Raw genomic sequence first — 20,899 nt, 5'->3', positions numbered from 1 at the left:
ACCAGTTAGCTGCATTTGACATTGTTGATCACTTTTTTCCTTCTGATTTAACTTTCTTCATTTGGCTTCCAGAATACAACATTTTTAAAATTTTCCTTCTCTGATTGCTTGCTCCTTTTCCTTTGCTGGCTCCTTCTTTTCTTCCTACCTCTTGATGTTGGAGAGTCCCAAAGCTCAGCCCTTGCTCCTCATCCTTTCTCTATCTGTGACCTACCCTTTGGTGTTCTTGTTGATTCTCATAAGTATTTCTGTGGCCAATGACTCCTCATACTCTTTTAGTTTCCTAGGCTGCTTAAGCAAATACCATGAAATTATTTGGCTTAAACAATGGGAATTTATTTGCTTAAAGTTTTGAGGCTAAAAAAAAGTCCAGATCAAGACATCATCAAGGTGTTGCTTTCTTCCCAAAGACTGGCTGCCGGTGTTCCTTGGCTCCTCTGCAACATGGCGAAGCACATGGTTGCATGTGCTGGTCTCTCCCTTCTTTTCTGGGTTTCATTGATTTCATCTTCTTGCTTCTGTGGCTTTCTCTCTCTCTGTCTGAATTTCATTCTCTTATAAAGGTCTCTAGTAACAGGAATAAGACCCATCCTGATTGAGGTGGGCCACACCTCAACTGAAGTAACCTCCGCAGAAGGACCTACTTACAATGGATTTACATCCACAGGAATGGATTAGATTTAAGAACATGTTTTTTTCTGGGGAATATACAGCTTAAAACCACCATACCCAGACCTCTTCCTGCACTTAAGAGTCATATATCTAAGGGTCTACTTTACACCTCTATTTGAATGTTTAATAGACACAGCTGAACATGACTGCAACTGACTTACTGGCCACTTCCTTCCCAAACCTATTTTCTCACAGCCTTCCCCTTCTTGATTGATAGCTGACCCTTTGGAATCATCCTTGACCTGTTTTTCCTTCATGCTGTACATCTTACTTATCAGCAGAACCTCTTGGCTCTAGATCCAAAATATATCCAGAATCTGACCTCTTCTAATCACCTGCAATTACCCAAAACAACCCTCAGGCATCTCTTGCCTGGATGATGTCAGGGGACACAGAGCAGTTCTTGCTACCTGGGGAATGAGTTAGGTATGGCACTCCTCTGCCCAGCATTTCATTTTCCTTTGAGTAAAAGCCAGAGTTCTTCCAAAGGGTTATGTGGCTCATTACTTCTGTATCTCGCCTCCTCCTCAGCCCTTGATCACTCTGCACCAGCCCCACTGGCCTTCTTGCTGTTCTAGAAACATACTGAGCACAATGCCATCTCCATCCTTGTGCGAGATGTACCTGCTGCCTGGAGTGTGCTCTCCCCAGGGACCTTGTGGCCAACTCCCTCTCCTCCTCTGGACCATGTTCAGAGCCCACAGCTCAGGCAGGTCTACCTGGACCCCGAGTTCAAAATTGCTGCACTAATCCCTAGCATTCCTACCCCCCTTACCTTCATCTGTTTTGTATTTTTGCCACCGCACTTCTCACCTGGAGTTTGCTCATTACTCTGTTTATTGTGGGGTTTTTTTGGTAAGATTTATTTATTTATTTATTTTTAATCTTTATTTATCCCTTCCCCCACCTAGATGGTTCTCTCATCTGTCTACTCATTGTTTGCTGGCCTTCTCCAGGGGGCACTGGGAACCGAACCAGGGACCTCCCACATGAGAGGCGAGTGCCCAGTGTCCTGAGCCACATCTGCACCCCATGGGCTGTGGTGTCTGCTGGCTCGTGGCAGGGGTGGCATTCTATCTGGTTGTGGTGAGGGTCACATCTGCTCGTCTTCTTCTAGGAGGCACTGGGACCTGAACCTAGGACCTCCCATGTGGTAGGAGGGTGCCCATCTGGTTGAGCCACATGACTTCCCTGTTTATTGTTTATCATCTCTTATTCCCCTCTTGAATGACTGTACACTTCCTGAAATCTAAGGGAGCGGGGTAAGAAGGCTGTTGTTCACTGATGTTTCCCAAGTATCCAGGACAGTTCCTGGCACATAGAAAGTATTCAGAAGTTGTTGAATGAATGAATGAATGAATGAATGAATTTTTGTGTGCCATTTATTTTCCTTTGTAAGTACGATGTAGCTTAATTTTAAAATCTTAACCTAATTTATTTTTTTGCCTTTAGGATGTTTTTATTGAAGTATATCACTCATACATAAACATACATAAACAATAAATGAATAGTAGTAGTTTAAACTTACAAAACAAACATATATAAGATCATACAGGACTCTCACTGCCTCACCCTACCACCAATACCTTGTATTGTTGTTAAACATTTTTAACTAATGATTAAAGAGCATCGTCAAAATGTTACTACTAACCAAAGTATTTTTCCCCCAATCCACCCTATTATTATCTTTACCTAATTTTTATATGAATATACATAAACAATAAGTTTATAGTAAAAGTTGTGAACTTAAAAGCAAACATGCATAACATCATACATGGGTCCCAACACCTTGCATTGTTGTGGGACATTTGTTACAAATTATGAAAGAATATTGTCAAAATCTTATTACTAATTATAGTCCTTATCTTACATTTGGTGTATTTTCCCCCCAATCCACCCTATTATTATTTTTTAAATATATTTTTATGACAGAAGTTGTAAACTTACAAAACAGCCATGCACATTTGCAGAATTCCCAAACAACACACCTCTATCAACATACCACACTATAGTGGCACAGTTGTTACAGATTATAGATAATATCATCCTATTGTTACCATGTCCATAGTGTAAATTTCTCACACATTGTACATACTGCCTCATTATCAACACACTATATCTTTGGCATAGATGCAAGACTATCATATTATTACTGTTAACCACAGTCCATAGGTCACTCCAGTTATATCTTTCCCATGCTTTTCCACATTCCCACCCCCCTTTAATAGTGACGTTCATTCGCTCTAGCTAACAAAGGACACTCTTGCATCTGTACCCTTAACCACAGTTCTCATCCACCTCTCGGTTTACTGTGCTATTCAGTTCCTAGATTATTCTCTAGCATTCTGTCAATTGGCGTTTATATCCCTAGACTATCATTTTCAGTCACATCCCCATTTATGAACTAGCTGTTACTCGCTATGTGTTACCATCCACTCTATACATTTCCACACTTTTACAGTAAAGCTAATTAAAACTTCTATATATTTTAAACATCAGTAGCCCATTTCAGTCCTCCTCTTATTTCCTTTAAGAATCCACCACCTACCACCACGTTTTGAAGATATTTTCCTACATTTTCTTCTAGAAGCTTTATGGTTCTTTTATATTTAGGTTTTTTTTTTTTACATTTATTTATTTATTTAATTCCCCCCCTCCCCCGGTTGTCTGTTCTCTGTGTCTATTTGCTGCGTCTTGTTTCTTTGTCCGCTTCTGTTGTCATCAGTGGCACAGGAAGTGTGGGCGGCGCCATTTCTGGGCAGGCTGCACTTTCCTTCGCGCTGGGCGGCTCTCCTTACGGGGTGCACTCCTTGCGCGTGGGGCTCCCCTATGCGGGGGACACCCCTGTGTGGCACGGCACTCCTTGTGCGCATCAGCACTGCACATGGGCCAGCTCCACACGGGTAAAGGAGACCCGGGGTTTGAACTGTGGACCTCCCATGTGGTAGACGGACACCCTAACCACTGGGCCAAGTCCGTTTCCCTATATTTAGGTTTTTGATCCATTTTGAGTTAATTTTTGGATAAGATGTGAGATAGGGGTCCTCTTTCCTTCTTTTGGCTATGGATACCCAGTTCTCTCAGCACCATTTGTTGAATGGACTATTTTGCCCAAGCTGGGGAGGTGGGTTTGACAGACTTGTCAAAAATCACTTGACCATACATAAGAGGGTCTATTTCTGAACCATCAGTTTGGTTCCATTGGTCTATGTGTCTGTCTTTATGCCAGTACCATGCTGTTTTTACCACTGTAGCTAGGTAAAATGATTTAAAGTCTGCAGATGAGAGTCCTCCAATTTCACTTTTCCTTTTTAAGATGTTTCTGGCTGTTCAGGACCCCTTACCCTTCCAAATAAATTTGATATTCATGTTTTCAATTTATTTAAAAAATGCTGGTGGAATTTGTATTGGGATTGTGTTGAATCTGTTTATCAGTTTGAGTAGAATTAACATCTTAATGATGTTTAGTCTTCTAATCTGTGAGCATGGAATGCTCTTCCAATTATTTAGGCCTTTTGAAATTTCTTTTAACATTCAGTTATAGTTTTCTGAATACAGGTGCTTTACATTATTGGTTAAGTTTTTTAAAGATTATTTGGATTTTATCTGTCATATTTTATTTTTACCACTCTTTTGACCCTTTTAGTTACTTTTATTGATATAATAATCTTCATTTCTAGACTCTCTTTCAGGCCTCTCTTCTGTCTTTTCTTTTCAGGCTCTAGCATACCCTTTAGAATTTCCTGAAAATCTGGTCTCTTGGTTAGAAATTCTCTGATTTTCTGTTTATCTGTGAATATTCTAGACTCGTCCTCATTTTTGAAAGATAATCTTGCTGGATATAAGATCCTTGACTGGAAGTTTTTCTCTTGCAGTATCTTAAATATATCATACCATTGTCTTCTTACCTCCATGGTTTCTGGTGAGAAATCAGCAATTAATCTTATTGGGTTTCCCTTATATGTTATACATTGCTCTTCTTTTTCTGTTCTCAGAATTCTCTCATTGTCTTTGGCATTTGATATTCTGATGAGTATGTGTCTCAGAGTTGATCTATTCAGATTTTACTCAGATAGGAGCTGTTGTGCTTCTTGGACATGGATATCTATGTCCTTCCATAGGGTTGGGAAATTTTCTACCATTATTTCTTGAAATATTCCCTTTGCCCCTTTTCGCTTCCCTTCTTCCTCTGGCACACCCATGACACATATGCTTGCACATCTTTTGCTGTCATTTAGTTCCCTGACGCATTGTTCAATTTTTTCCATTCTTTTCTTCATCTGTTTTTTTGTATGCTCACTTTCAGAGGCCATTTCCTCAAGCTCACCAATCCCTTCTTCTGCCTCCTCAAATCTGCTACTATATGATTCCAATGTATTTTTTTAAGATTTCTCTTTCCTCCCCCCCAAGTTGTCTGCTCTCAGTGTCCATTTGTTGTGTGTTCTTCTGTGTCTGATTGTATTCTTGTCAGCGGCAGCCAGAACCTGTGTCTCCTTTTGTTGTGTCATCTTGCTTCGTCAGCTCTCCATGCATGCGGAGCCATTCCCAGGCAGGCTGCATTTTTTTCTCACTGGATGACTCTCCTTACAGGGTGTACTCCTGCGCGTGGGGCCCCCCTTGCGGGGGATACCCCTGCGTGGCACGGCACTCCTTGCGTGCATCAGCATGGAGTGTTGGCCAGCTCATCACACGGGCCAGGAGGCCCTGGATTTGAAACTTGGGTCTTCCATGTGGTAGGTGGACCCTCTATCTGTTGAGCCAAATCTGCTTCCCCCAATGTATTTTTAATTTCATTTATTGTGCCTTTCATTCCCATTAGGCCTGCTATTTTCCTACGTATGCTTTCTTTCAAATTCTTCTTTGTGCTCATCCAGGGTCTTCTTTTTTTTTTTTTTTTAAGATTTACTTATTTTCCCCCTTCCCCTCCTCCTACCCTGCTGTTTTGTTGTCTGTGTTGTCTTCTTATTTTCTCTCCTCTAGGACTCACTGGGATTTGATCCTGGAGACCTCTGATGGGGAAAGAGGTTTCCTGTCAATTGCACCACCTCATTCCTGGTTTCTGCTGTGCTTCACTTTGACTCTCCCCTTGTTTCTCTTTTGATGCATCATCATCTTGCTGTAGTCACTTGCATGGGCACTGACTCACCATGTGGACACTTGCATGGGCACTCGCACGGGCACTGGCTTACCACACGGGCATTTGTACTCTCCATGTGGGCAGTTGCGCTCACTGGTTCACCATGTGGGCACTTGCGTGGGCACTGGTTCGCTGTGTGGGCACGCCTTCCCTTCTTTTTCACCAGGAGGCCCCAGGGATTGAACCCAGGTCCTACCATATGGTAGGATGAAACTCTGTCACTTCAGCCACATCCGCTTCCCCCAGTATCGTCTTAATATCTGTAATCTCTTTACCCATCTTATTGAATTTATTAAGGAGATTTGTTTGAACATCTATGCTTAGTTGTTTCAACTCCTTTATGTCATTTGGAGGCTTATCTTGTTCCTTTAACTGGGCCACATCTTTGTGTTTCTTGGTGTGGATTTTAATTTTTTGTTGGTGTCTTGGCATCTGGCTTAGTAGAGTATCTATTCTGGGTGCAGTTTTTCTCTTTAGTTTAGGGCTTCCTGCCCCTTCTCCCTTGCTGGTTGTGCAGTAGGAGCCAAAGACGTAGTTGGTGCTATAAGCTGTGGAGGCACAAGCAGCTGTCATTGCCTCAGGGACTGATGAAGTTTCTCCCAACTTTCTCCTTTGCCAGGGATAGGGGCAGAGTCACAGCTGTGTGGAATAATTGAAGTTGTGCAGGACTAGACTGTAGTTGCCCAGAAAGACTGATGAAACTTCATGTTCCTTTCTGCCCTCCCTGGAGAGGGGATGGAGCTGCAGTCTATGCAGTGTGGGTCCAAGATGACTGCAGTTACCCCGGTAGACTTCTGACTGTTCAGTCTGTGCCAGCCAAAGGGACCTGGATAGGCTGGTGCAGGGCCTGCCGGCTTCCTCTCTGCCAGAGGTGGGACTGAAGCCTAGGCTAGGGCTGCAGGCTGATCTGGGTGAGAGAAACTGGTCTCTACCATCACTGCGATTTTCAGTCAGCCTGGCTTCCCCTCAAGCTGGGGGTGGAGTCAAATGGCAGCTACTGGCCTCTTTCCAACTTGGACAGGTTCAAACTTCAGCTGTTCTTAGGACTATACTTTAGCCAGTCAAGTTTACTAATCAGTAGCTGAAATTGGTAGCCAACTGTCTCTTTCTTCCCTGTTTTTGGAAACGGAGCTTCCAATTCCAGCCATAGAATAGCTCCTGGGGTTGCTTGTGCTGCCAAAGTAGGGTGATCATTGGTCTCTTCAGCGTGACCTGGAGTTTCCTGGAGAGTCTGGTTCAGGTCCCCCCAGATTCCTCCCTCCCAGAGGTGGGGCTGGGGCTTAGGCTAGAGCTGCAATCTGATCTGGGTGGAAAGAAGCCAGTCCCCACCAGCATTGTGATTTTCAGCCCTCCCTGCTTCCCCTCATGCTAGGCACAGAGTTAAAATGGCAGCTACTGGCCTCTTTCTGACTTGGAGAAGCTGAAAGTTTAGCTGTATTCCTTAGCCAGCCAAATTTACTCATCAATAACTGAAGTTGGTTCCCAGCTGTCTCTTCCTTCCTCGTTTTTGGGAAGTGGGACTTCCAATTCCAGCTGCGGAACAGCTCCTGAGGTGGTTTATGCCTCCAGCGGAGGATGTGGTGTGGAGCACTCTACCAATGAATCTTCTCTGCAGACGGGCAGTCTCCTCCTTCCATTCCTTTAAGGATGTTGCAGGATCCTCTTCTGGTCTCCTGGAGCCCAAACAGGTGCTGCAGATAGGTCTGAGTGTTTACTAACTGCCCTGTAGCACAAGCTGACCCTAAGAACTCCTTACTCTGCTGCCATCTTGCTGGTTGTCCTTTATCTAATATTTTTATCTTTTAATAGTAGATTTAAATGTCTTTACTTTGAGGGTTTCTTTGTTTTTTGTTTTACATTTCATACCTATTTGCTCAAACTTTTAAAAATCGTTATGTCAACTATATTTAATAAATTAATCATCCTGTGCATTTCTAATTTGAAGTTGTGATTTTATTGTATATTAAGTTACTGTATATATTTGAATCTATTTCTGGACTTTTTTCCCTCATTGACCTAATTTTCTTTTGATCAAAACAGCTTTATGATAAATAGTAATGCCTAGGAAGGCAAAAGCCCACTCTGCAGTTTTGTTTGGAGATTTACTTGTCTCTTTTTCCTCCTGAATTAAAAAAATATGTATCTAATGAAATCTCTTCCCCCTTGTAAAAAATTTAAGAAAAACAAACAAAATAATTGGCTTGCTAAATATTTACCTTAAAATGTTATTGTTAATTATTTTATTTTATTTTATTTGTTTCTCTCCCCTTCTCCTCCCTGCCCTAGTTGTCTGTTCTCTGTGTCCATTTGCTGCGTGCTCTTCTTTTGTCTGCTTCTGTTGTTGTCAGCAGTATGGGAATCTGTGTCTCTTTTTGTTGCATCATCTTGCTGTGTCAGCTCTCCGTGTGTGTGCCTCCATTCTTGGGCAGGCTTCACTTTCTTTCACGCTGGGCGGCTCTCCTTTTGGGGAGCACTCCTTGTGCGTGGGGCTCCCCTACGCGGGGGACACCCCTGCATGGCACAGCACTCCTTGCGCGCATCAACACTGTGCATGGACCAGCTCGACACGGGTCAAGGAGGCCCGGGGTTTGAACCATGGACCTCCCATGTGGTAGACGGACGCCCTATGCACTGGGCCATGTCCGTTTCCCTTATTGTTAATTTTGATGGCTCAATATTTTGATAAGTCATAATTCTCAAAAACATTGTTTTATGTCCTTCAGTAATACTTAAAAAACAATAGATTTATTGAGATATAATTCATAATTTAAAAAAGATTTATTTATTTATTTCCCTCTCTACCCCCCTCCCCAGTTGTTTGCTCTCTGTGTCCATTCACTGTGTGTTCTTCTGTGACTGCTTCTATCCTTAGCAGTGACACCGGGAATCTGTGTCTCTTTTTGTTGCATCAACTTGTTGTGTCAGGTCTCCATGTGTGCGGTGCCATACCTGGGCAGCTGCATTTTCTTTTGCGTTGGGCGGCTCTCCTTATGGGGCAAACTCCTTGTGCATGGGGCTCCCCTACGCGGGGGACACCCCTGCATGGCACAGTACTCCTTGCGCACATCAGCACTATGCATGGGCCAGCTCCACACGGGGTTTGAACCTTGGATCTCCCATGTGGTAGGCGGACGCTCTATCCATTGGACCAAGTCCACTTTCCATAATTTTTAAAGTGTATGCTTCAGTGTGCACTTTACTTTAGTATATTTACAGAATTGTGCAGCTACACTACTGTCTAATTTTAGAGCATTTTCATCACTCGCAAAAGAAGCCCTGAACTTGCTAGCAATCACTGCTCACCCTTCTTTATCCCCATTGCCTGGCAACCACTATCTACTTTTTGTCTGTATAGATTTGCTTCTTCTTGGCATTTCATATAAAGGGAATCATAAAGCATGTGGCCTTTGTGTCTGTCTTCTTTTACTTAGCATGTTTCCATCGTTCACCGATGTTGTAGTGTGTCAGTACTTTGTTCTCTTTTATGACCAAATAATATTCCATTGTGTAGATATGCCATACTTTTTTAATCCACGTATCAGTTTGTGGACATTTGGGTTTCCATTTTTTGGCTGTTATCAATAATGCTACCATGAATATTCACGTACAAGTTTTTATGTAGACATATGTTTGAAGTTCTCTTGGGTGTATACCTATGAGTAGAACTGCTGGATCATATGGTAGGTAACTCTGTGTTTAGCATTTTGGAGAACTCTTAAAACCATTTTCTATGGCAGTTACACTAATTTGCATTCCCACCAGAATTATATGAAGGTTCCAGTTTTTTCACATCTTTACTGACACTAGTAATTTTCCATTTTTTAAATAATAGCCATCCTAGTAGGTATATTACCGTGTGGTTTTAATTTGCATTTTCCTGATGATTAATGATGTTGAGTGTCTTTTCATGTGCTTATTGTCATTTGTGTATATTCTTTGGAGATTTATCTATTCAGATTCTTTGCCCCTTTTTTAACTGGATTATTTGTCTTTTTATTATTGAGTTGTTACAGTATTTTACACCAGAAGCATTACCAGATGTATGATCTCTTCCCTAACATTTTACATGATTTTTAATCTAAGTCATATACCTTTGTAGCTATTTGTCATTTTCAACATTGCTCCAGTTTGTTATGTTTTCCTCCCTTTTCCATTATTAAATCAATATTGCTAATGTATAGTTAAAATTCTGCATCTAATTGCTCATTAGCTAGTGATTTTCTTCTTGCAGACAAGATTAAGGTATGGTGTAATGATTCATCATTGAGAATAAATTGGATAAGTTTTCTATTTTCAGTTGGCCTTATGTTATTGAAATAAACCCTATTTGTCCTTCCATTTACTTAAAAAATTTATTGAGCACCTACTGTGTTTTAGATGAAAAGACTGCTGTGAACAAAAGAAAGCTACCACTTTCAAAGAGAGCATTTTCCAATGGATCATGATGGTTTTTTTTGTTTTTTTTTTTTGAGAAGGAAAAATGGTTTATTGACGGCCGGCCAGACTCGGGAGCTTTCTGTTTCAATCCCGAGCCCCGAACAAGATTTTTGAGTCCCTTTTATACAGAGATGAAAGGCCAAATGGTCCTTTTGTTTCAGTTCTCAGTAGGCTTGAATTAGCATATATATCTTCCACATCTTAGATAAATGATGTATTGTTTTAATAATAATCTTCTGTACTTTGTTTGCTAACATTTCATTAGGAACATTTGCATCCAAACTATAAAAGAAATTGTCCTGTAGTTTTCTTTTGTTGTACTGCTTTATAAGGTTTTAATTTTAAGATTACCATAGTTCAGTAATGATTTGGGAGCATTCCATATTTTTTGGAAGAGTATATGACAATGCCAGACTCATCTGTTCCTGAAAGACTGACTAGAATTTAATTTAAAGATTCCAGTGCTGCTGGTTTTAAATCATCAGTAGATTTGCAAATCTCATCTTCAGTTATTGATCTTATTATCTTGTTGTAAACAGTCTGTTTCCTTTATATTCTGAAAACGTATTGCTGTGAAATGTCACATATGATTCTTCTATAATTTATTACTCTTCCATCTTTGTGGATATATGCCTTTCCTCAACTCTGTTATATAATTTTGCTGTTTTACTTTACCCCTCTAATTTGCCCATTGGGTATATAATGTCTTTTTTAGGATACACTGAAAAAGTGCATTTGGTTTTATTTAGCCTTCCTCATTTATTTTGGCTTTAATTTCATTCATTTAGAATTTTATCCTTACTTTTCATGCTTTCTTTTTATTTTGTTATTTTTCAAAATTCTTTTAGCTAAATATAGAGTTGATAATTATTTTCAGTCTTTCAATTTAAAAATCAGTTAAAGACAATTTTTCTCTGTAGTAGCTTTAATTGTGGCTCTCAAGTTTTCATGTAACTTATTCCCTTCTTTTTCTTTCTAGGAAATTGTAAATTGGATGTTGATTGTTTTTTCTTTGATCTAAAGTTTTTGTTTGTACACTGTGTCTCATTTCATGAATCAATAACTTCTGGGTGAATTTTTTTTTTAATTTTAGTTTTATAGCCCACAATCAAGACAGTGTAGCTTGCAAAACTTCTGACTTTTAGAATTCAGTGACAGTTTCTCTCTAAGCAAAGCACAGCATAATGATTATGAGTAGAGCCTTGTCAGATGAGCATGGTGACCTTGGGAAGTTGGTAACCATTTGCTGCCTCGATTTTCACATCTGTTAAATGGGGAAAATAATATCTGTTATAGGTTTATAGTGTTATAAGAGGAAAAATATATTTATAATATCCTTTAAAAGTCGCTCTTCTAAATAAAAGTATCCACTAAATTTTAGTTATTATTATTATTACCTGACCAGTTTTTGCAAAATTTTCTGAAACATAAGAGTTAAATGATCTCTATTTGATAGTTGAGCTTTCTTCTCTATAGATATGCATTTTCTCCCACTGTAAAGTGGATTGTTTTCTTTAAACAAATTCTCTTATAATTGTAGCAGTTTTTCCTACCTCTATTTGGATACATACAGATTTGTCTTTTCTTGATTAATTTTGCCATTTATCATTACATGCCCCCTTTCTTTGCCCCATTGAAAGATTAAGGCTGCACATCCACTTTATATAATATAATAAGGCCACACTTGCTTCCCTTTATTTGCATTTTCCTGAAATTTTTGTCCATTCCTTCATTTTCACCATTCTTTTTTATTTTTATTTTTTTGTAATGATACAATGAAATTTTATTCACAAAAGAGGCAGCTAGATTTAATCTCTGCCTTCTTGCCTCTATGGTTTCTTTTTTTTTTAACTTAAAAAAATTTTAAACATATTTCTATTACATAAATCTTGCAGAGACTTTATTGGGCAATTTTCACCATTCTTTATCACTTTGTTTTAGATTTATATTTTATAAACAACAAATGGCAAGATTTTTTTAAACCAATATGACAGTCTTTCTTAGATAAGAAATTCATCCAGTCATATTTTCTGCAGTTATTCATAAATTTGATTATATTTATCCATCTTAGTTTACTATGTAAGAATATAATAATATATGTTATATACATTAAGCGTACTCTTTTAATATGCCTGTTCTGGCTTGTTCAGATTTCTCATTTATTCATTTTTCTTCTGTTAATTGGGTAATTTTCTGATTTTCAGTTCTCGTAGTTACCAGCCGATCCTTAATTATAACTAAGCCTTTATCTAGTAATATCAGGATTAGTTACTTGCTCTTCTGCTGCTTCATGGTGTGGTTGTCACTCTTCTCCAGATCTCCTTAGACAACCTTCACAAAGCTTCAATCCCCCCACCTTGATACCCATACTCCTTCATTTTGCTAATTGGTTTCCCCTTCTCTTCTGTTTCAATTACTCTTCTCTAACATTACATTATAAATGTCAAATCATGTTAATACCATCCATTTAGTTTTAACCATCTATCTATAACAAGATTTTTTTGTTTCCCATTTCTTCCCTACCCTTCATATTCCTCTGGCTTGAGAGGTGTTTGCGTGCTTGTTAGAGCACCTCCTCAGGTGTTTTCTCTACAGAAGTTACCTGGGTGATCTACTCCTCCTGAGGCCCTGCTGTCCGAATACATCTGATTTTTGGCCTTTGATATGAAAAACTGTTTATGTGTAGGATTTCTAGATTGACATTTCTTCTTTTCATGATCTTAAACAATCTTTTTCCTTCTAGCATTGCAGTTGAGACATCTAAAGCTAGGATAGTTCTCTTCTTTATGAATAACCTTTTTTTTTTTCATTTGGAAGGTTTTCAGATTGATTCATCGTCATCAGAATTAAACAAAGATAAGCTTCAGTGTGTCTTTTTCATTAATCATTAATTCTAGATTAGTGTTTTTTTTTTCTTTCAAGACTTTTAATATTCACTCCTCTCACTTTTTTAAAGTTTTATTGAGATATATTCACATACCATAAAATCTATCCAGAGTATACAATCAATGGCTTTTAATATAATCACAATGTTGGTGCATTTGTCACCACAAAAAAATTCAGAACAATTTTATTACTCCAAAAAGAAAAACTCCGTACCACTTAGCAATCACCTCTTGATCCCTTTATCCTTCCCAGCCCTACATAACCACTAATCTGATTCCGTACTTATAAATTGATTTATACTTACATTTTATATAAATAGAATCATATAATATTTAGTACTTTGTATCTGATTTCTTTCATTTAGCATAATGTGGTTGTTTTTTTTTTTTGCCTGATATTAACATATTGTATCATTAACATACATTTGTTCAGTTTCAGAGAAAAACAGTCTTATATATGCAGTATTACTCACATTCATATTTTACATGATCCCCTCTCTTCCTGCTTGTATGGTTTTTGATGAAAAGTCTACTGTCATTCTTATCTTAGTTTCCCTCTAGGTAAGATGTGTTTTTTCCTGTCTGCATTCTTTCAAGATTTTTCCCTTTGTCTTTGGTTTTCTGCACTTCAATATGATATTCCTAGATGTGGTTTTCTTGGTAGTTATTCTCTTTGATGTTCTCTGAGCTCCCTTTATCTGTCATTAATTTTACAATGTTTTCAGCTATTATTACTTCCAGTATTTCTTCTGCTCCATTCTCTTTCTTTTTCTGGTATTTCAGTCATGCATTTATTATACCTTTTGATGTCCCCAAGTTCTTGAATGCTCTCTTTTTTCATCTTCTCTTTGCATTTTAGTTTGTGACATTTCTGTTGACACCTTTTCAAGTTCACTGGTTCTTTCCTTGGCTTTGTGTGATGAACCTGTCCATGGCATTCTTCTTTCCTGTCACTATGCTTTTGATTTCTAGCATTTCTGGTTGAGTTTTTCTGCTTACATTATCCATCTGTTCTTTTTTTCTACCCTCCCCCTCTTTTGCCCTACTGTTTTTCCTATCTATCCAATTGCTGTGTGATCTTCTGTATCTATGTCTCGTTTTGTCTTCCATCTTTCTCCTCTAGGATTCACTGGGATTCAATCCTGGAGACCTCTGATGTGGAGAGAGGTTCCCTGTCAATTGTGCCATCTCAGTTCCTGTTCTCTGCCATGCTTCACCTTGACTCTCCCTTTCGTTTCTCTTTGGTTGTGTCATCCTCTTGCCGTGTGACTCACTTGTTTGGGCATTGGCTTCCTGCTCAGGTGCTCAGCTTATCACTTGGGCACTGGTTTGTCATGCATGTACTGGCTTACCATGTGGACACTCACGTGGGCACTTGACTCACTACATGGGCACTGGCTCACCACACGGGTACTTATGTGGGCACTCGGCTCACCATGTGGGCACTCACTCAGCTTACTGCACGGGCACTTGACTCACCATGTGGGCACTCAGCTCGCCATGCAGGACTTGCGTGAGCACTTGGCTCACCACATAAGCACTCAGCTCACCTCATGAGCACTCGGCTCACTTCGTGGGCACTCAGCTCACTGTGTGGGCACTTGGCTCACCATGCTGGCACTTGACTTGCCATGGGGACACTGGCTCACTGTGCAGACACACTTTCTCGTCTTTTTCACCAGGAGGCCCTAGGGATTGAACCCATGTCTTCCCATATGGTAGTCGGAGGCCTTATCACTTGAACCACATCACTTCCCTCCATCTGTTCTTCAAGTATTAACCGTAATTATTTTAAAGTCCCTGTGTAATAATTCCAACATCTGTACCACACCTGAGTTTGATTCTGATTGCTTTGCGTCTTCAGAGTAAGCCTTTTGGCATGTCCTGTCATTTTTTGTTGAAAGCTGAACATGTTGTATCTGGTAATAAGAACTGAGATAATAGGCTTTAGTGTGAGGATTTATGTTAAATCTGCCTAGGAGTTGGGCTCTGTTTAATGTTTGTTGGACCTATAGGTGCGAGAGGCTTCAGATTCCTCGAGTGTCTTGTTTTTCCTTCCCTCTTGACTTTGCACTTCCCTCTGTACTTCCCAAGACTCTGTTGAGAGAGTCTGTCTGGCAGCTCTTGGAGCTGATGGCCACTGTTCCTGCACTGAGCCCTGCTGGTGTGCTGTAAGGTGGGGCAGGGGAGCATTCTACAACTCACGCTTCACTCCGCCCTCTGGTGGCCATGCCCCTGGGTGGTGACCTTCACAGTGTTACTGATAAGCTGAAAACTTCCTCCTAGCACCTCCTATGTGGACTTTTGTCCTGTGTTCTAGAAGTCTGTTCTTACTTTATTTTAGTAATTTTCTTCTCAGTATATGTAAGAGTATCATTGGAATTAAAAGCTGATTTTCTTCCATTTCTTGCTATAATTTTGTTTTCTCCGTGTTCAGTTGTTTTGATTATCTTAGTTCTTATTGTTCTATTTCTAATTTCCCTAAAACATCTGCTTCTTTTTCTATTCATTTTCTGTAAGTGAGGAACTAGTGGTTATTTGGGTTCCTACTAAACTCTTCTCTCCTGGGTTTAGTTTTCCCTTTCAGAGAATTTTTTTCTCATTCTTCGTGGCCTGGGCTTCTCCCAGGCTCCTGAGGAGGGCTCTTTCAGATCCGGTACCTGCTCTTCTGCCCCCACAGGCTCTTCCCTTGGGAGCCTTCTGACTCACTGCTGGCTTCAGCTACCACTGAGATGCCGGCGACTCCCCCAGGCCTTAACTTCATCCTGGGCTTCTGTTCTGAGCCCCAGAAGCATCCCTCCAGCTGCCTCCTGGGGAGCCTGCTCTGCTTTTCCCAGAGACACTTGAAGCCCAGCCTCTTTCTCTCCACTTTCTGGTTTTGCAAATGGTACTGGGTTTTACCTGGATGCTCATAAAGATACCCTTGGTGCTCATTTACCCATCTTCCCTTTATAGCATGAGTCAGGGGCCTGATTTTTGGCGACTGATGCATCATATCTCTGTGTATCATCTTTCCTCTGCCCCTCCATTATTACTGCCTGAATCAGCTCTCTTACTGTCCTTTGCCCTCTCTTTTCCCTTAAGCCAATCTCCACTGTCCTTCTGGCTCAGTGCTGACCAATAGAAATATAACATGAGCCCACACATTAAAAAAAGGAGTGAAAAAGAAGCAAGTGAAATTAGTTTTAATAACATATTTAATTTAAATCAGGATACAGAAAATAATACCATTTCAACACATAATCGACATTTGAAAAGGCACTCTCAGTGAAATATTTCCTTTTTTTGAACTAAGCTTCTGAAATCTGCTGTGTATTTTATACGTATGGCACTCTCAGTTTAGCCTAACGACATTTCAGTTGTTCAATAGCCCATGTAGCTAGGTGCTACTGTATTGGTTACCACAATTACACATCATTGCTCCTGCAATGCAAGTGTGGACATGGAAGTCCAGTGTTTATTTCATGTCTTTACTGGTGCTAATATTTGTACCTAGGATTTCAAATGTGGGGCTGTATACCCTAAGGCCGTAAATCCTAAGGCGAAGGTAGTCTAAAAGCATGGTTTCTGGATCAGCCGCAGCGTGAGCATCACCTGCTAACTCGTTAGAAATGCTTGTTCAGTTATTCACGAGGCAGTCCCTTTGGTACTTTAGGGCAAATTTTTTGAGATCAGTTTTGATATGATCATATTTTACCTTGTTTGCCTAGTCTATAGACAGGTCAAACCTGATCTGCCTCTTTTAAAAAAAAATTAATATTTCAATTTTTAATTTTTTCTTTACTAGAGAATTTGTGGGTTTACAGAACAATCATGCATGAAATACAGGATTCCCATACACCACCCCACCACCACCACCTTGCATTGGTGTTGAAAATTCATTACAACTGATGATAGGACTTTTTATAATTGTACTGTTAATTAAAGTCCATGGTTGAACTTAGGGTTCTCTGTTCATATAATATAGTTCTTTAATTTTTAATTTTACTTGAGATCTTGGGGCTGGGGATTGAACCTGGGACCTCAAATGTGGGAAGCTGGCACTCAACCACTGAGCCATATCAATCTCCCCTGAATTAGTTTTTTCATTCATTCATTTATTTTTTTTTTAGGAGGCACTGGAAACTGAACCCCAGCTCTCCCATGTGGGAAGCAGGGGCTCAACTGCTTGAATCACATCTGCTCCCTCCCCCCCTTATTTTTGTTCTTCTCTTATTCTTGAGGGATTTGGGATGATGCCTGCTCTGACTGCTTCAGGCTGAGAGGGGTCTTAGATATCATGGGGAAGAGGAAATACATCTCTGAGAAACATATTTGACGAGTGCATTGAAAATTACAGGTTCGTATAAAAGGAGTAGAAGAATCATGATTAGGGGAATTTTAAATGAGTATAACTGTTATATTTGGGAAATGTATTTTCATATTTTCCCAAATAGGGCCCACCGAGGGTTGATTACATGAGTCTTTGTGGGTTGCCTATGGTGTCTGGATGTCCCTAGAGCCCTCAGGAGCACTTTTTTTTTTTTAAACATATTTTTGTTATGAAGTTGCAAACCTACAAAACAATTATACAGGTGTATAAAATCTGAGGAGCACTTTTGATTGAGTCTTTCTTTAAAAACTCTGTTTTATTTAATATTTTCCCCTTTTGGTAAAGGTCTTTTTCCAGATGCACTGCTGATTAACACTTGGTAATAATCCCTTGATGCCAGGGAGGCTCATGCCCAGAAGTCATGTCCCACTTTGGGAGCAGGTGGTGAGTTTATTTGCAGAGCTTTGCTTATAGGGAAGACCTCCACAAGGAGGTTTTCAGGAGGTAACTCTTAGGCATTGATTATAATTAGGCTTAGTTTCATTATTATAGGAGTAAGTTTCATAAGTGCAAGCATTATGATTGAGGGCTTGGCATATTGGACTGTTTTCTTTTATTAGGTAAGGCTTATGTAGTCCAGAGTTTGTTTTTTGTTTTTCTTTACCATCTCATTTGAGAAAGAAGCAGGACTTCCCCAGGATGCAAGTTTAATATTTTGATAGCTACTGTATGAGCTTCTACCTATCCAGAAGACATACCTATGACAACAAGAATACATTTATACCCCATTCAGGTATACTTGTACTTATGGCATATATTTGTTTTATAGCTCCTGAACAAACTTTTTTTTTTAAAGATTTATTTGTTTATTTGCCCCCCCGCCCCCCATTTGTGTTCACTGTCTGCTCTCTGTGTCCATTTGCTGTGTGCTCTGTGTCTTCCTGTCTTCTCTTTAGGAAGCACTGGGAACTGAACCTGAGACCTCCCATGTTGGAGAGAGGCATTCAATCACTTGAGCCACCTCAGCTCCCTGCTTTGTTGTATCTCTCATTGTCTTTCCTCTTTGTGTCGCCTTGTTGCATCATTTTGTTGTGCCAGCTCGCCATGCCTGCCCATTGGGCCAACTTTCTGTCTTGCTTGCCTTTTCCAGGGGGCACCAGGAACCAAACCTGGGACCCCCCATGTGGTAGGTGGGAGCTCAATCACTTGAGCCGCATTTGCTTCCCCAAACTTTTAAAAAATCATGTCAGTTTATTCCATTTATCAGCATAATTAATGACATATCAATTTGAAATTATTTTTTAAAGATTTATTTTTTATTTATTTCTCTCCCCTTCCCCCTTCAACCCCCGCGTTGTCTGCTCTCTGTGTCCATTTGCTGCATGTTCTTTCTTTGTCCACTTCTGTTGTTGTCAGCAGCACAGGAATCTGTGTTTCTTTTTGTTGCATCATCTTGTGTGTCAGCTCTCCGTGTGTGCGGCACCATTCCTGGGCAGGCTGAATTTTCTTTCATGCTGGGCGGCTCTCCTTACAGGGTGCACTCCTTGTACATGGGGCTCGCCTACTTGGGGACACCCCTTCGTGGCACGGCACTCCTTGCATGCATCAGCACTGCGTGTGGGCCAGCTCGACATGGGTCAAGGAGGCCCGGGATTTGAACCGCGGACCTCCCATGTGGTAGACAGATGCCCTATCCACTGGGCCAAGTCTGCTTTCTCAATTTGAAATTAAAATGAATTTTATTTATAAAATGTTACAAATATTTTATTTATATAAGCAAATCAGTATTAAAACAGGGACACCAGTTATGTTGAATTCATAGCTAGAGGAAGAAGTATAATTGTTTGGATGAGGGGTGAGACAACTTCTTAAAAGGTATTCTCCAATCCATAGATACGTGTTTACCTTCTCAAGCAACACATATTAACAGCGAACAGTTATATAGTGTTTGCCAAGTGCCAGATACTCTTGAACGTATTTTACAGATTTTAACTAATTTGAACCTCTCATGCAAGATAGATACTATCATTATTCCAATTTAGAGATAAAGAATCTGATATAGGGAGGCTCAAAAACTTGTTCAAAGTCAAAACTAAGAAGAGGCAGAGATAAGATTCAAACCAGGAGACTGATCTGAGGCTTGCCTAGTCTCCTTGCTGGCCAACCAGGCTATAAACTCTTTCTTTTCTTGAAAAAAAAGAAAAGATTTAAACCAGAGTCCATTCATTTAAGCAGAATGCTGTTCTATCTCTCCTGCACAGCAATGTACTGTACTAACAGGTGAGAGCTTGTAGAATTTGGATTTCGTATGATATTGTGATAAACATTGTACTAGTGTTTCCAGTTTAGTTTTCATATATAAATAAAGCCAGCTTTCTCTCATTTTCCTTTGCCTAGTGGAAATGACAAATCAATACAAGAGAAAAACAGGAAAACTACCAGTTAACAACAGAGATTCTAGGAATTTCAGGAAAAAAAAAGTAAATGATACATCCAAAGACGTGTTGGGCCATTTAAAATTCTCATTCTGATAAGCTAGAACTCACTTCAGTATCTGTAGAATGTTCCTCCAAATTTTGAATGGTGTATTTCTGTATGTGTGTGTGTATACGTACGCAATTAATTATATATATACACACATATATAATAATGGTGAAAATTTTTTGTTCTTTGAGGATGGATTTTATCTAGGGATAATAAAAATCATTTAGAGCTAAGATGGGTGGGAGAGGTAGAGTTGGGCAATACTAATTTGAAGTGAATGTAAGTTTTCACTAAAAATAACAAAATGGACTTTTGAACATTCAGTTACCACCCTTGACATTTTCTTTATCTAGGATCCAGATCATTTGGAATTGATTCTATTATAAAGTAAGTTTTTCTCTGCTAAATTATTTCTGCCTCTCTCAATTAATGAGGATAGTAAGTTGGAAATTTGGAGTGTAAGTTCTTTGTAAATGGACTCCATATGGTTTTCTGGATTATGCAATAATGTTTACATATTGTGGTAAAAGGAGCCCTCTCAAATAATGCTGTGAAAATGTAGACATTTTAATCACTCAGTTAAGTCCTTCATATACAGTTCATCAGAAGAATTTTCCCTTTTCTACTTGCCTGCAACTCAGTTTTCCATGTTTCTCACATTTGTGGGGAACAATCATTTACACACTTGAAGAATGGTTGAGGGAAGCGGATGTGGTTCAAGTGATAGGGCTTCCGCCTACCATATGGTTAGATCCCTGGGGCCTCCTGGTGAAAAAGAAGAAGAGAAAGTGTGCCTCCGTGGCAAGCCAGCACCCACATAGTAAGCCAGTGCCCACGTGGCAAGCCAGTTCCTGCGTGGCAAGCTGAGTGCCCACATGGTGAGTTAGTGCCAGTGCAGTGAACCAGAAACCAGGAAATGAGGTCACGCAGCTAACAGGGAACCTCTCACATCAGAGGTCCCAGAATTGAATA

At 39.8% G+C, this 20,899-nt stretch overlaps 1 long non-coding RNA gene across 1 annotated transcript in view; it reads left to right on the top strand.

The window, feature by feature from the left end:
* LOC131278850 (uncharacterized) overlaps nucleotides 1-20,899 on the top strand; it is a 148,242-nt gene that overhangs the window by 8,485 nt on the left and 118,858 nt on the right. The window lies entirely within an intron of this gene.

Source organism: Dasypus novemcinctus, chromosome 6 (assembly GCF_030445035.2).
Source record: "Dasypus novemcinctus isolate mDasNov1 chromosome 6, mDasNov1.1.hap2, whole genome shotgun sequence".
Taxonomy (NCBI): Eukaryota; Metazoa; Chordata; class Mammalia; order Cingulata; family Dasypodidae; genus Dasypus; species Dasypus novemcinctus.
The sequence above is the reverse complement of the archived record's forward strand: the minus strand, read 5'-3'. Positions and strand labels throughout refer to the sequence as shown.